Source organism: Dermacentor andersoni, chromosome 11, assembly GCF_023375885.2.
Source record: "Dermacentor andersoni chromosome 11, qqDerAnde1_hic_scaffold, whole genome shotgun sequence".
NCBI lineage: Eukaryota > Metazoa > Arthropoda > Arachnida > Ixodida > Ixodidae > Dermacentor > Dermacentor andersoni.
Genome location: NC_092824.1, coordinates 60527414 through 60538710, shown reverse-complemented (window position 1 = coordinate 60538710; position 11297 = coordinate 60527414).

Sequence of the window (11297 nt, the reverse complement as noted above, 5' to 3'; positions counted from 1 at the left end):
GTGTTTACGTGCTCCTTCTGCATACGTGGCGAACACGCTGTCGAGACATCAGCTATAAGCGCTATCAGTACGAGTGGAATGTTTACGCTATAAATCACAGCCTAGCACGCGGCCTCCAGGGCCCAGCACCTGCATTTTTGTCGCATGGAAAAACAAGCACAGCACGTGCCACGCGCACAAACTGTGAAACGCTGCCGCGGCGGTGCCGGCCGGGATGCGCGACGGCGAGCGCCATCTGGTAGCGTTGAAAGAAACCCAGCAGCGCTCGTGGTCAGGACCTTAGCAAGACCAGCAGGCGCGCGCCATCTGGTGGTGTTGCAAGACCGTCACAGCAGCAACAGTGACCGGAAAATGGGGAGAAGTGGTGAAAGAAAGCTTCGCTTTAAAAGGAAGGGAACTTGGCGCCTTGCGGACAGTCAATGACAGCGCCCATTCGCGTTTTCGCGTATTTGCGCGCAATTTCGTTATGGGTCTGATATCAGCGCACAAGCACACAGAGCCATCCTTATCCTTTACGAGGGCGACTGGCGAAGCCCACGGGCTATGAGACGGCTGGATTGCACCACGCTGAAGCATATCGCTCATTTGTTAGTCGATGACACAGTGTTCAGAACCTGCTAGTTGCTATAAGAACGCTGTCAGAGCAAGCCGGCCGAATCGGTGTCGATGCTGTGCGAGAGGGCGGTGGCGCGTCCCAGGGAACGTTGACGGCAGTCGAAGGAGGTCGTAAATTGGCTCAGCATGCGGGAGCGTCGAAGAGGATTGAGGTGTCCACTGTTTGAGCGTAGTCGAGACATTCTCAGACGGTGCAAAATAATTGGCAATGGTACATTTCACGTTGCTGACCGGCGGTTCTTCTTCGTTACACACTAAGGTATTTTCTTAAATTACTTACGAAATGCGCAGTACAAGAATTTCTCTTTACACTTCGCTCTGTAAGGCAGAATATGTGTGGTAGGAGACCTCTTTAAGACAATCATTGGCTCAATGGCTATAATCTCTGCCTCCCTTCGAATTTTTTGGTAACATCAAGAAATATGTTCAGAATTATTTTAAAACACATTTTACCAGACCTTCAGGATTCCATCTGAGAGTGTGAAACTTCAAGCGCTGAAATTGGGGTGCTGTTTGCTCGGATGCATAGAAATACCGTCTTCTACACTCACCTTCGCCCCTCCGCTGCTACGGATGTGCGGCGTGTAGGCAACGCTCCGGGATGACCGCAGCTGTGAGTTGGGCGTCGAGGTCGTGAACGTTAATGCCGAACCACTGCCGGTCCGGGAACGGAGACACCCCCAAGGGAAGAGGCTGTATGTGCGCCGGGATTTCTTTCTGGTCCCCGAGACGTCCTCGCGCGGCTGCTCGAACCGAACGCCTCGTCGATCGTACGATTCCATCGTAGGCATCGACGTCGACTGCCTCGCCGCGTTGAGCTTGCGCAGCATTCGATCGGGTGAATCGGCTGACGGCAGCGATGTCGAGCGCCTCGGCGATTTGAGCTTGTGGAGCGTTCCTTCCTCCTGAAATGCTAGGTCGCACGAAGAGGAGGCAGGAGACTGCGAAATAACGGGGTATGGGAGGCCATCTTAGAGACTACAGTTGCACCCAGTGAGAACCAGCGTAACGTATATTGTTGGGCGACATTACGGGTAATACCGAATTCGTTTGCGTAGGGGAGGGGGGCAGAAGGGGCAATCTGATCAGGTTTCTCCTTTGCAAACGGGCAAGCCACGTTCGAAGACGTATGCTAACTTTTCAAACCATTGCGCGGCGGGCCAAGAGTTAAAATTTTATACGACAGCCCTTGACCAGTAGAGAGCTCCCTTTGCTGCCAAAAGTTAAAGCTCTACCGCTTACACACCTGTTCCTCTTCCGCTCTGCCTACAGCGTCGCTGATTATGGCATGCGAGTTCGGTTACTCGTTCAAGTTAGAGCGCGCTGATCAACCACTGGAAGTGTGCCGTGCCGCAAGAAAGGAAGAAAATAAAATCAAAAAAGAAAATGCAAGGATTGTGACGTAAACGTGACGTGGTCCTTCGACGCCAGTAACAGAAAACACAGCTAGGAAAGCCTTGTAGTTTGCGATGGCTTGTAGAAATGCTCGGTATCTTTGTTGGTAGTGAAGGTGGCCACCCGAAAGCATAGGTGACACGACATTTCAATTTATACTATATCCTCTAATAATTAACAGATTTGAAGAATTATTAAACTAAGACGCTCCATAGATGGCCCTTTACACCTTCCAAAATAAAACCAAAATTTCCGATCAGACTTGGTAAGTGTCTCTTTAAAACGGCCTCTGTGCATGCCTCGGCTAAAGACCCTCAAAGCAAGCGAAATCTTTCATTCGATTATACGTTGGTATTGTGTGGCATTGGTAGGTTTTACACCTCTGCCCCCTCCCTAGACACGGACCCCCATTCCCCCCATAGGGAATGCTGCCACACTATGGTGCTTCCTCGCAAAAGTGGTATTCTTCAGTTCTTTGAGAGGCTGTAGTCTTTAGGACGATCAAGGCAGGGAATGGGGTGGCCGGAGTAACAAAGCAAGCTTTGTTGTCCTATTAATGGCCGAGGAACTCGGCTGGCACCTGGTGCTTTCAATTTTGCAGTAGGCACTATGCGAGTTGGTATGCTTCACCGCCGGTAACGACGTGAGCCAGTCGACCATATGCACGTAGTGCAGTTGGTTTCAAAATGATCCCCTAGTGTTCGGAGCTGCTTGTTCTAAAATGTTCATCACCTCGTATGATATAAGGTGCGATCGCGCTATGAATGTACTTGCACTCGCCATAGCCTCTTTATCTTGCAAAGCAAGTGAGGGCACAAAAGATGCTATAGAAAGGAATGTTTTTCAAGCAATCGCGTCTAACATATCCCCCACGGATATTTACGGAACATCTGCTTTGGTGAACTTTATCAGATGACTAAAAGAAATACTATATCCGAGGAGCAACGAAGCACTGCGTGAATATCTTCTTAATGGTTCATAAAGATGGTATTCTATCGCGGATACATATTGGCTGCAACACAGTTTTGTAACTGATGACATATTAGAGCTGTTTTCGTCCGCACAAATCCCTCTGTTGACTAAAAATGCCTAGAATTTTGTGTTAAATTCCGGAGTTTATTCCCTGCGCCCGATACCCACGAATGAGAGAGTTACAGAGAGCATTACCTTAGAAATGGTAAAGTTAGCTGCCTTGCATCAAGGTGATGTCACAGAAGAACCGGGTAAACGCTGAATTGGAAGTGCCGGGCATTTTACTCAAAAACGTCTCCTCGAGAAAAATTGTGCATTGGGCAGTGCCTTTTCCTGCACGTACGAATCCACTGTGGTGCCTCAGTTGTCACGGAATTCTGCTTAGAAGCACGAGGTTTCCGGCCGAATTCCACGCCGCTCTTTGACTGGTGCGGAACGTAAAAACGCTCCTGTGCTAACATTTAGGTGTACAATAAAGATGCCAAGTTGGTCGGAATTATTTCTTAGGTCAGCCGCTACTGCATCTCTCATGGCTAAAGTTTGTTTAGGGCATTGAACCGCATAATTATTCTTCTTCCTCGGAATAACGATGGCGAAGTGACAGTAAAATTTGTACAAGAGTGCGCTTTTTCTTTGGAGGCAACAAAAAAAAAGCAACAAATGAAGGTGGATCGAGACTGGTTTCTTGGCGCCATAAATTCTCCCTACCGTTTGTGCATGGAGTCCACGTTGCCCGTCAGGCTCCGTTGGTCCGCTTCCCCACGCCTCGCGTCTCCCTAGCTCCCCGACCAGCACATCGCTGGTGCCGTCTGCAGAACCGGCCCTGGCTTGTCGCTGCTCTGCCACCGAGCGCTCTGTGCCGAGAACATCGGGACCAGCTTTCCCATGAAGAGCATTGCGCGAGGCGTGGTCGATCGTGAAAGACTGTCCCAGAGCACCCTGCTTGGACAGATTTTGTCGCGGTGTAGTCGTCGATGACTGAGAAATTGGCGATGTCTTCGAGACGTCGGGGTGGTTGCAAGCTCGAACGACTTCTTCGCTGCTGTCTTGCGGATCTGCGTATAGTTTGCAACGGTGCTCAGTGGGTGATGTTGTCAGGTTGCAGCATTTGGTTTGAATATCGCACTGCAATCCTTTTAAGTTTGCAGACCCATAGATGTGTACTACTGCAGTATAGCTTATCTACTCTTATATATATATATATATATATATGGATTACAGACATATATATAAGGATTACATACGCATTCATGTTTAAACATAGCAGCACGTATGCAACCGCAAGGTTTGAAAGGCCCGCCATGTTGCTGCCACTACGCTCTGTGACCTAAAAATAAGAGTTCTGGTGTTGCTGTACAAAGTGCCTGCATTAGTTTGCGACTAAAGCTGCGGAAAACGTGCAAAAAACTGTTTTGTCGCAGTAGAATCGATTTAACCACTCTCTTTTGTCGCCAAAACGCAGTACAATATATGAATGGTACGCTTCAGAGGCGGTAGAATTTCAGTAAACTTTATCCACTTTTCTGTTGAAGTCTCTGCCTGTGCTAGATGACTCAATCGACATCATCACAAACCTTGCGGAGAATTTTGGCACAGTATGCTACAATGCGAACGTAACATTCGCTGTTGAGGTAGCGGGTGTGTGTAATGTAGCTCTGTAGGGCATTCGAAGCCTAAGAAAAAGTCGAGTGCCACACTTCTTTATTTTCCTTGAAGACCCCTGACTGGATGTGTATTACATAAGGGGTGAGGTTTACATATGTATCCCTTTAGAAAGATCCTTAAAATACACAGGAAAGGAGGCATTAAAATGTAACCTTGCACGAATACACACAAATACATGTAGCCTTTGTTTTCCTTTGTTACTGATTCAGCAATTATTTTGAATCAAACGAAAAATTTTGGCAAATTGGTTAATTTTGCATTTCAGAAACAGTGCAAACGCGATGAAAGACACAGGAGGACCACTTATTGTGCGTTAAGTGAACGCCATCGTTGCGATTCAGTGTGATAATAGTTCTCGAGTCATTAGCAAGTGATTGCGAGACATTAGCTGAAGATTGATTGTTCACTAATTATTGTTTGGCTAACCAACGCTCTAGTCTTTTGTTGTGTGTCGTCGTCTGGCATGCACTGTTAAAAGAAATTTCATTCGTCTGTCAAATCTGGCTGTTGAACACCTTAGTTTCAAGCTTTGTAAATGACCCCACTTCTACGTGGACCAATCGCGCTTCGACAAAACGTGACCTGTACCGTAATAAAAGGCGGCATAAAAATATATTTAGACCCTCACACAGGAAGGTGCACTTTGGACACGTTCCCTCTAGTCGGGCCGCGCCTGTCCTGTTGACCTCTAGGCTTTGCACTCGGAAACATTATTGCGTTTTCCGTTTATTTTTCTTTTGAAGCATGCCACTAATGTAAGAGCCAGAAATGTCATTAAATTTCCGCTAACTTTACTAGACTGTCAGTAACTTGTCGCTAAAACTGCCGAGAAATTTGTAGATAACGTAGGCGTTTTGTAACATAATAATGTTACCTAACCTGGCGCATATCATCTTCCGAGATGTTTCAGCTTCATTTAGTGTCAAAGCAGGCGACAATTTAAACGCTAATCTTCCAGCCGGGTGCAGAGCACTCTTACATTACTGATATAGCTACTTTACAGCGGATGATATAAGCTGAAGTTCTGCGTTTAAGTACAGACAGGCTGCGCTTTATAGAGTTGGGATTGAAGCCGGGCCGTGAGAAATGGAAGCGGTGTGTTGAGATTTGGAGAACAAGCCCAGCCACTCTGACTTTTCATGCAATCAAGCTGTCTTTCTCACCTTGTGCGTTGTAATTGCGGCCATAAAGTTTGTTGCAATCAGTTGTGGCAGAAAATTTACGGTCACACTTGCGAATGTCTAGCAACCAAACGTATTTTGGGAAGCTGTAGACCCAGCAGTTTTTAGACCCTATTTCATTCGGTTTTGCAAATATTAAGCGCAAATTTTATCACCACCATGGTTAGTGGTGTTCACTGTGCTGTGAAGCAAGAGTTCAATGCGAGGACTGTGAAGGCAACCGCTGTTTCATTATGATTACAAAACCTAAACGTCGTGCAGACATTTTGCTCGATTTACAGGTATCTTTCGAATATTTAAAGTCGTGCTAGAAGCTCACTTTTGAAGCAAACTTGCTAACTTCGATGTCGCCTAACTGTCGCCGATTGTTCATTTATGTCGCTAAAGAAGTTCGCTATGACAGACAAGAAAGTAGCTAAATTTAGCAACAAAATCGCCAAAATAACAACACTGGTTGGAAGGCTTGGCGAACAACTGAACGCATTGTCAATGCTTTAACTGCTGTTAAACAGCAGATACAAGCTAGCCATGTCATTGCAAAAGAAATCATAAATAAAACATTTCGCAAGAGAACGCGTATGCAACGTGGAATACAATCTCATGTTGCAAACTGAAAATGGCATTTCGCGGTGACAATTTGAGTGCATGTGAAAGCCCGGAAGTCTACGATTGCTGCCCTCACCTTGGCTGCGCTCTAGCGCCTTGTCTTCCGGGTTCTCTTTCGTTTGGACGTCGTGGAGGACTTCGGTGGGATCCTTAACAGCGCTGCGTCCACTGCTGCCTCTCGGGGTTTCGGTTAGCGCCGTGTTGCCCGGGGACGCAGATTCCTGCAGTTGATTCTCGGATGCTTGCTTGACTCGCGGATTCTTCACCCTTCTGGGTTTTGTCGCATGAGATGGTGTGGACGAGCGACTTTGCTTCCGAAACTCGGTGACGGATGCGTCAGAAGATTCGCAGGGCATATCGCGTTTTGCTTCTTTCGAGGTCATCATCTCGCCGGTGCGCGCACTTTGCTTCTTATTCTTCTTCTTTATCGTCTTTGAAAAATGTGGAACATGCCCAAGACGAACGATGACGATGATGATGAAAAACGTTTATTTGATCTATTTTGCAGTGATTTTTGCGGCTTCAGATGGAGTCTTCCATCTTCTCTCCAGGGTCGGCTCCCCTAGTCCAGGGCTCCGCTGAGGGTAGCTGCCCTGCGTGCACAACTTACTAGTCCTTGTTGGACTTTCAGGATGTCGCTGGATAGCATCCTCTCCCACTGTTCCGCACTCTGGTTTTTTATTATGGCTAGCCCATCTATTTTCTGGCAAGCCCATGTGGAATGGTATAGAGTTGGTCAAGCCCAATTGTTCCGCAAGGTGTTGTGTTGGGTTAGGTGGCGCTGCATTATCGATGTTTTGAAACGTGTTAGACAGGACCAACAGAATGGATACACACACGTAACTGTGTTAACTGAGATAAAAAAAAAATTTCGCAGAACAGCTATTTTAACGGAGTGCGATTTCCTATCGCGGAGCGAGTGACATGTGTGGCGGGGTCCTTTTTTTTTCCAGAGGGCATTTTTTGTGTCTTTGACTCTTCTGTCTCTTTACCCTTTTCCCGGAAAAAAGCGTAATAATACCTCCTCTCAGGATTTCAGTTGTTTGCTCAGTGATGGGTGAGTTCATTTCGTTGCCCACGTCGAATGCGCGCCGGGAAGCATCGACCAGGTTAACTACTGGCTTTTGTAAATACATCTAGGTCGACTCGCAACGCGGGAACATCGAATATTCCAGAGGTACTTGAGCAAAAGAACGAGAGGTGTGGCATCTCTCTTCTGTGACACATAAGGGAAAAGTCGAGGATAGGCGACTAGGACAGTTATCTTTCGCGCTTTCACCAAGGAGTTAGTCTATTTGTGTAGATAATCGCCTGGTTCTCTTCCAAAAGTACACGTTGGCAAAAAATGTATGCTGATCCAACTAACACGTTGAAGTTTAGGTGAAACGAAGGACTAGTTAACCGGTTAACAAATGGTAGACAACTAATGGCGGCGCATACAGTCATGTAAACATTCATCGTCTGCAACGTATAATTTCGTGCAATGTTTCTATTTACCTCTCACAGAGTCCACAGTTTTAATCTCACGCCCCGGTACGTTTATGCACCGCACCACTCACTAGCTATGCAGATGTGCAAACTTTACATCAGTCGATGAACTGTGCGAGACATCACGATAGCAATATCACGAGGACGAAGGTAATGTACAAGACATGTCGAGGGAAGAATGGCAAGAATGTATGTTACTCCAAGAAGTAAAACACATAGCTATATTCAGGGAGTCCACATCTATTGCGTCATTGTAGCACAATGAAAATCTTAAGAATTTACCAACAATGTGCGCATACCGAATTGCACATACCGAATGGCTAAATAAAAGAAGATAGAACAAATGAAAACATCCGCTGAATATAATACACTATTCCATTACATTATCGACGTGCCTCAGATATATCTGTGAGTCGGCATTATACCATGGTATCAATCGTCACTTACAGCTCATACATAGACGAGGGACACAAAAGGATGGCGAAGCGCTTGTCTTCGTCGTCCTTTTTTGTCCCTCGTGTATGTAAGCGCTGTAAGTGACGATTGATACCATGGAATACCAACTAGCCCATACCCAAACCTTGCTTCGGCATTATACCAACTGTTTTTTTTTTATCCTGTAAAATTGAGAAGAAAATTGCTGTGGAAGACAGTAGAATTCTAAACCTTGAGCTGAGTTACTCACTGAGCCGGCGCCTTCACTTATGCGCGAAATCAGAATGTCTAATTGAAGAATTAACAAAATTACACTAATTATATTAAATTAAGTTACATTACAGCACATATTGCAATTCACCAATTCATAGCTGGAAAGTTCGCCAGGCATTCCCACTTGGAACGAATTCCCACGACTACACTACTTTGGAGATATCGTAATCGCATTGTCTGACGAAATGCATTGGCGTTCCAGCTACTTTCGTGCTTGAATGCATAATCAGCGTTTTCATAAAAAGTAAGGTGAACGATAGTGCATTCTCGCCGCAAGTTTGACGGTGCATATCTCGAAACCGATGCCATTCTCAAAATTTGTTCCCGGTAGAGATGTCATGAGAACTCACCAGCTACAATACTTAGGCTGAAATATGTGCCGTAAAATTAATAGCTAACCAATATTTAATGTAATTATGTTAAATATCCAATTCCGATTTCTCGAACTGATGGCCGCTTCATAGAGTAGTTTAGTACGAGGGTTAAAAGTGTGCTATATGCCTCTGGAACATTTTGGAAAATTGGTGCAGCTAATAAAACACCCTACATTTTCAAGCTCTCTATAGGAATATTTTGTTAGGCAGAACGCATGTGCATTTATTGGCACTACTTTCTCGGTCAGCATACATGTGTTAAACATGTCCGTTTGCTCGTACTTGCCTTTTGCGCACATGAAACGTACCTGTAAGCATATATATATATATATATATATATATATATATATATATATATGAGATTATGTTGCGTTCACGGTTTTCGTGATTTTAAGTGACAAGCAAGTGGGTGTGGCCCGAACCGTGTTTGGCCAATCTTGAAGGGCCGTTGCCGGAAATGGAATTATGTTTCTTGCTGAATGCGTAACACGTGAAATCGTCCTATTATACCCAGTTGGCTTATACAACTTACCCTAGTTTGGCATCCTTGTCCTTACCATTGTCTTTTCGACATGATGTCCGATATTTTCCTCTGTATTGGCGGATGAGTTTCATTTTAAAGATGCAAAAGATTTGTGATAAAATTTTCAGCCTTCTAAACCTAATGGCTTTCTCAAGCAACGCCCTAGCACAAGTTGTAGAGCAACGTTTGGTAGACCTCCCTGCAGTAACACTTAGGACCTCGCGTTAGGTTTTGCAGCTTTGGAGCAATGGTGCTTGGTCGTGTTTAATTTCTTTCTTTGTTTGAGGCCACTTCAATTAAGGCTTCTCCGCTCGACCCTCCATATATTGGCACCCTTCCTGCGACATTGTCGGCTCCGGAAGCCTAAGGTCCTCTTTGCGAGCGCACTTTGCAGACTTTCTCCATGCGCAGTAAGAGTTAGTATGGTACAGTGCACGGCATAATATGGACGGAAACCTTATCAAGAAAGCAATGTTTCACCCAGCTTGAATCAACATTTTTCAGGAGCGGCTTTTTAATATACACCACATATTGCGATAAAGAAGCTCACTGTAAATTTAATAAAATAATGTGCACATTAGGGCTCAAGCATGTTAGGCTACAGAAAATACAGAAAACAAACATTTTGGCTTCCGATTACACTTCACTTTAGCTGTGGGTGATACACACTTAAGGTAGCGACACATCACGAGGTATTCTTATGCACTTAGTTCCCGCAGCGCAACGATATTATAGCGCCAACGATATCCGCTGAGTGGTTCCTAGTAATAGTTCTTAGTAGTAGCTTCTTAATATATTACGATATGTGCGTAGCGACTGTCACATATACTGTCCTTTTATACAGGTATAATATTTGCCGGTAATGTTTGCTGATATTTTGTCAAGGAGGAGTAGAATGGCATCTTTACTAAGAAGGAAAATAAATTTTCTGACAAATAAGTAATATTATTATTTATTAAATATTTAACTGGCGAGAACTCAATTATGTGTTTCCTTGCGCATCTCAGTATGCGACATCTGAAACCTGCGCTCCACTAGTGACGATAACGAAGTTCACACTCCGCCACACTTTCTGGTACGAAGTTGAAATGAAACATATACATTGTTGCGCCGCCTATTTCTCGAAGCTCGACCAGCGTTACTATTGGGTAGCGTGCCGTTGTCGGCAGGCTGCAGACGTCCGGTAGACCATGGCGACCAGGTAGGGACGAAATGCTTTCTAGTACGAAACTTGCACTGTTTATTCAAAGGTTGGTGAAGTATAAGAAGAAGATAATGAATGGTGAAAAAGTACATTTCGAGGCGCCTTAAATTGGCCCACTAAAATGGTAGGCGGGATCTTGCTCACGTCAACGTTACGTCACATGTACTGAGTCCCCCTCGTTGCTTTGCGGGTGCTTCTTTTCTGCTGGGCGATGTTGTGCATCCGCGTTGTTGCTTTTCGGCTGCTCCCACTTTCCTAGGCGACGTTTCACTTGCTTGCCTCCACTGGTGCCAACCCGCGAGTCCGCGATGGGCGGCTGATCCTTTTTTGTAGGTGACGTTGGTTCGCGGAAAGGGTTTATACGCACACACAGAAATGGGCCTGAGAACACTGTGGGGCACCCGCCAGAGCGACAACCACTCGAGACAACCATAGCAAATTAGGAATCCACCCTCCGCTTCGGCGAGGTATGGTGGTTTAGCATCATTTATGTGCGGGGCGTTACACGCCAACCGTAACAGCAGCAACCACTCCAGACAACCATAGCAAATTAGGAATCCATCTTC